Genomic DNA, 6,559 nt, shown 5'->3' on the forward strand with positions numbered 1-6,559 from the left:
CCCAGTGCCTATCATTGTGGCACACCATTGGTCACAGGCCTCCAGTCTGAAAGCAACTCTCTACCTGTCTCCCACCTTCGAGCCAGTAATAAGACAGTTAAGAAAGCATATGGGATACTTGGCTTTGTAAATAGGGAAACTGAATATAGTGGCATGGCAATTCCATCCTTGTAAGGAAAACATAGAAATTGATGGAAACACTCAAGAGATCAAACAGCAGTTGTGCAGGGAGACAAACACAGTTATCTCTGCAGTTTACCTCCAAACTAGATGACTCCAACTCAGTCCTGCTTGTACCCTCTAAAACTCTACATCCCAATGTTGTCTATGCCCTAACTCTTCCTGTTCATGAATCACCGTAGTGTCATTGTTTTTATGATGCTGTCGTGAAACAGTTATTGATGTTTTATTTCATTAAATGGTATATACAAATACAACTTGTTTAAGTATAGATGCTGCTGACATTGGCTTGACTAATTCGTGGGTTAGGAACAAAGAAGAACAAAGAATAATACAGCACAGGAACAGGCCCTTCGGCCCTCCAAGCCTGTGCTGCCACATTTTGCCCTTCCACACTAAAACTGTCTTCACTTACAGATCCGTATCCCTCTACGTCCTTCTGATTCATGTGCTATCCAGGTGCTTCTTGAATGCTGCGATTGTGTCTGCTTCCACCACCTCTACTGGCAACACTCACCACCCTTTGTGTGAAAAACTTGCCATGCACTGTCTTTTAAACTCTCCCCCTTGCACCTTGAACCTGTGTCCCCTAGTAATTGATCTCTCCACCCTGGGAGAAAGCCTCTTGCTTTCCACTCTATCCATGCCATTTACAATCTTATAAACTTCAATTAGGTTGCCCCTCAACCTCCTGTGTTCCAGTTAAAACAAACCCAGTCTATCCAAGATAATAAAGTGTGGAGCTGGACGAACACAGCAGGCCAAGCAGCACCTCAGGAGCACAAAAGCTGACGTTTTGGGCCTAGACCCTTCATCGGATGTGTTCATCCAGCTTCACACTTTGTTATCTTGGATTCTCCAGCATCTGCAGTTCCCATTATCTCTGACCCCAGTCTATCCAACCTTTCTTCAAAACTAAAATCCCCCATATACCAGGCAACATCTTGGTCAACCTTTTCTGCACCCTGTCCAAAGCATTTACATCCTTCTGGTAGTGTGGTGGCCAGAACTATATGTAATATTCCAAGTGTGGCCTAACCAAAGTTACATAGAACATAGAACATTACAGCACAGTACAGGCCCTTCGGCCCTCGATGTTGTGCCGACCTGTCATATCGATCTCAAGCCCATCTAACCTACACTATTCCATGTGCGTCCATATGCTTATCCAATGACGCCTTAAATGTACCTGTAATGTACCTAAATGTTCTGTAAAGCTGCAGCATAACTTGTCTATCCTTATACTCAATGCACCCTCCAATGAAGGCAAGCATGCCATAAGCCTTTTTTACTACCTTACCTACCTACGTTGCCACCTTTAGCGATCTTGGACTTTTACACCCAGATCCCTCTGCATATCAATACTCCTAAGTTCTGCCATTCACTGTATAATTTCCACCTGTACTTGATATTCCAAAATGCATCACCTCACATTTGTCCAAATTAAACCCTATCTGCCACTTTTCTGCCCATGCCTCCAGCTGATCCATATCCTGCTGTTTCCTCTGACAATCTTCCTCAATATCCATAACTCCACCAGTCTTTGTATCTATTACTAATTAGACCAGTAACGTTTTCCTCCATTTCATTTATGTAGAACACGAACAGCAGAGGTCCCAGCACTAATCCCTGTGGAACATCACTAGTCACAGCTCTCCATTCCAAAAAGCATCCTTCCACTTCTACGCTTTGTCCCCCATGACTAAGCCAGTTCTATATCCGTCTTGCCAACTCACCCCAATACCATGTGACTTCACCTTTTGAGCGTGGTCAGACGCTTTATTGAAGATCATGTAGACAACAATTGCTTTCCCCTCTTCAATCATCTTCACCACCTCCTCAAAAAAACTTGATCAAATTAGTGAGGCATGACCTCCCCTACACAAAACCATGCTGTCTATCGCTAATACATCCATTTGGTTCTAAATGTATATCGATCTTGTCCCTGAAAATCTTTTCCAATAATTCCTCTACCACTGCGTGAGACTTGCTGGCCTAGAATTTCCGGGATTTTTCCTGCTACCCTTCTTAAACAGGTGGACAACATTGTCTAATCTTCAGTCTTCTGGGATCTCACCTATGGTCAAAGAGGATACAAAGATGTTAGTCACTACTCCGGCAATTTGCTCTCTCACCTCCCTCAATAATCTGGGATAGATCCCATCAGGACTTGACTACCTTAATACTTTTTAAGATGTATTAAAAGGAAGAACACCTCTTTCTTTTTAATAGCAACTTGGTGGATTCCCCTTAATCCTGTTTGCTCATTTTCATGACCCCTTTTAGCACTTCTAATTCCATGTTTAAGTTCTTTCCTACTTTCCTTATATACTTCAAGGGCTTCATCAATTCCTATCCTCCTGGATCTTACATATGCTTCCTTCCTTTCTCCTTCTGATGAAGGTCATCACGTTCCTGGTAATCCCAGGTTCATGTAATTTCCCACACCTATCCTTCATTGTCACAGGAACATGCCACTCCTGAACTCTTATCAAATGCAATTTGAAATACTCCCACATGTCTGATGTAGATTTACCCTCAAACAGCCACCTCCAATAAATATTTTCCAGATCTTGCCTAATATTGTTGTAGTTTGTCTTCCCCCAATTTAGCACCTTCACCTGAGGACAGTTTTGTTATCGCCATCCATGAATATCTTAAAATTCACTGTATTTTGGTCACTACTCCCAAAATGCTCTCCCGCTGAAACTTCACTTACCCGGCCAAGCTCATTTCCCAAAACCAAGTCCAGTATAACCTTTTCCTTGGTTGGACTGTTTACATATTGTGTCAAGAATTCCCACTGAATGGGCCTTACAAACTGTGCCCAATCCAAGTCCCTAGCACAAAGTGAGTCCCAGTCCAGTCCAGAGGGGAAGTTAAAATCACCACCACAACAACGCTGCTGTTCTTACATCTTTCCAAAATCTGCCAACGTATTCTCTCCTCTTTCTCCTGCTGGCTGCTAGGAGACCTGTAGTATGCCCCCAGCATTGTGAGTTCACCTTTCCTATTCCTGAGTTCTACCCATATTGTCTCACTGCATAGCTGTGAGATACTCCTTTACCAGTAACGCAACTCGCCCACCCCTTTTACCTCCCCTTCTATCGCTCCTGAAACATTTAAAACCTGGGACATTCAGCTGCCAGTCCTGTCTGTCTTTCAGCCAAGTCGTCGTAATTGCAATAACTTCATAATTCCATGTACTAACCAAAGCTCTAAGTTCATCTACTTTGCCTATTGTATTTCTCACATTGAAATACAGGCATTTCAGATTACCTCTCCTGGTCTTTTCAGCAGTACTTCCCTCCCTGTTCTTGTTCTTTTTGTTTTCCTTGGTTTCTACCTCTCCCTCAATTGCTGCCTCACTACCCTACTCCTCTGGTTCCCATTCCCCCGCCACATTAAACCCTCCCTAACCATTCTACCAAGTATCTCCTCCAAGGACATCAGTCCTGGTCCTGCCAAGTGTAACCCGTCCAGTTTGTACAGGTTCCAGCCTCACTAGAACCAGTCCTAGTTCACCACAAATCTGAAACCCTCCCCCTCTAAAACCCTCCCCCTCACAATATCTTTCCTGCCACGTGTTCATCCTATATATCCTACTGTTTCTGCTCTGACTAGCTTGTGGCACTGGTAGTAATTCTGAGATAACTACCTTTAAGATCCTACATTTCAACTTTCTACCTAGTTCTCAGTATTCTGCTTTTAGGACCTCATACTTTTTTCATTGATGTCGTTTGTACTAACGTGTAACAACCACTGGCTGTTCGCCCTCCCCCTCCAGAATGTCCTGCAACTACCTCGAGATAACCAGACCCTAACTTAGCACCAGGGAGACAACATACCATCCGAGACTCTTGTTTACAGTCACAGCAATGCCTTCTATTCCCCTTACAAATGAATCTCCAATAACTATAACATTTTTCTGTCTATCTCTACCTCCCTCTGCAGCAGAGCCAACCATCCTGCCATGAATTTGGCTGCTGCTGTTATCCACGAGAGGCTATTCCCCTCAACAGTATCCAAAAATGTATATTTGTTTTGCAGGGGAGTAGCCACAGGAGATTCCCGCATTGACTGCTTAGCCTTGCTGCTCTGCCTGCTGGTTATCCAAACCCTTCCTGCCTGTGGATTCTGAGTTTGCAGTGTGACCATCTCCCTATACGTGCAATCCACAACACTCTCCGTCTTGCAAATGCTCTTCAGTGTCCCCAGACTTCGCTCAAACTCGGAAATTCAGGCTTCCAGGAGCTGCAGCTGGAAACACTTCTTGCACACATGCAGCTCCCGGGCACTGAAAGTGTGCCTGGCTTCCCACATCGAGCAAGAAGAGCAGACTGTGATTTGGAGATCTCCTGCCGTGTCTTATTCCTTTATGTTAATTAATCCTTACAATGTTAAATATTCTTAATACTAAATTGAAGCTTCTGATGCTCTCTGCTCTGATATCGATGTCACAAAACTTACCTGTTACTCACCAACAGTTTCCAGAAAGAGATTAGCCTCACACTCCCTTTATCCGCTGGAACTCTCGCTGCTGACTTTCCTGGTTTTGCTGAGTTGCCACACTCTACCAGTAGATGGGGCTTTGATTCCTTCATGGTCGAGAGAATATAGTTCACTATTTTCTGCCAGAAATGTCCACAGCCACACATCTGAAAAACAGTTCCAAAGCATTTAAACAGTCACTGGGAATGCCAGCATCCAATTAAATGGAGACAGGATGGGTTGGAAAAGCATAAGTCCTAACATTTTAGAGTGAAATTAAAGAGTTGTAATTAGTGCCCATGGCCAGGCTGTGTTAAGTCTGAGCTCCTGCAGTTTAAATACAGACTTGTCCCATTATTTTGTCCAACTCCTACGAGGGTGTATTTATAGCACAAGGAATAAGGAGAGGGGAAAGTGCTTTGACCAGGATCCTGTCAGTTCCCTGCGAAATCCGCAATCTTGTTTACTATGGCATCCTGAGATTTGAAATCAAGAGTCCAGTACATCTGTTTACTTTTTGAAAAAGTCACCACCTACTTTGGAGTGGCATGTTCTGCTGTCGCCTGTGATTCTTGATGAAGTTTGAGTACTGAAGACTAAAGTGCAGGTCAACAGGTTCTGCATGATCTCCAGATTTGCCCCCATCAAAATCACAATGAAATAGTGAAAGATCCAGTATTTGGAAAGTTCAATTGACCCAAAACCCCTTCCCTTTCTATAACACTTATATTTGTGAGAATTATTCCATATATAGTTTTCATTAAAAACAGAAAATGTTGCAAACACTCAGCAAGTCAGGCAGCATCTGTGGGGAGATATACTTCTGATGAAAGGTCATCTTGACCAAAAATGTTACCTATTTCTCTTTCCGCACATGATACTTATCCTGCTGTGTATTTTTAGCATTTTCTATTTCAAATCTCAAGCATCAACACTATTTTCCTGTTTCATTTCATATTACTTTTTCTCTAATCTATCACAATTTTGTTATTTTCATTTTTCCTGTGGCAAAATATTGATCCCATTTGCAAATGATTTGAGGCATTTATGTCATCCAGATTCTCCTAATTACTAATGAAAGCTCAAGAGTTCAGTGGATGAAAATGATAAGTTTCCAGATTCCTATTAATCCAGGTGCACTCTGTAATGTAAAGTTTGATTGATCCAAGTTGTTATTTGCCGTCAATTCAGTTTCCTTGCATGAACTTAATTGTTTAAAAAAGTGAATATTTTCTTTACGCTTTCTTTAGAATGAGTAAATTAGTTAAAAACCATTAATGAAGAACGATTACCTGTTCAAAGCTATAAACTGACAACTTGCAGATTTATCACACTTCTGAAAACCAAACCAATTGGATTTCAGTTCCCATTATCACTGATACAATTGGATTTCAGGTTCTCTTTTTCACTGCACAAGTTCTTTTTTTTTCAGATAGCTGCACATCAATGTGTATAAGTTTAACAGTGTGGAACTTCAGTGAGACTATGTTTGAAGCAGTCAATTCTTTGTGATGAAAATAATTTGGAATGTGCTTGGAAATGATTGGATGGCCCTGCATGGTAAAAAGCTCACGCGAGGGATGCTTGTTTTTAGTTTCACCGCAAAGTCTTGTTTCTCCCGGAAATGGGGACTGCGAATAGTTTTATTCTCACATTTTGTCTAAACTTGGACACCAGTTCCATGACATAAGGCACATTTGATGGAGGTAATGTAATTGCTCATACAGCACTAAAATCGCTTCAATAAAGCCAAAGCATCTTAGCAGTTTCTCCAATTTCTGCTTTTGTTTGAAAACGTTAAAACAAAATAAATATCGGCAGAGGTTGGAAATCTGAAAAAAAATCTTGCTAGAGAAACATTACAGGCCTGGCAGCATCTGTAGAGAGA

Source organism: Stegostoma tigrinum, chromosome 36, assembly GCF_030684315.1.
Source record: "Stegostoma tigrinum isolate sSteTig4 chromosome 36, sSteTig4.hap1, whole genome shotgun sequence".
Taxonomy (NCBI): domain Eukaryota; kingdom Metazoa; phylum Chordata; class Chondrichthyes; order Orectolobiformes; family Stegostomatidae; genus Stegostoma; species Stegostoma tigrinum.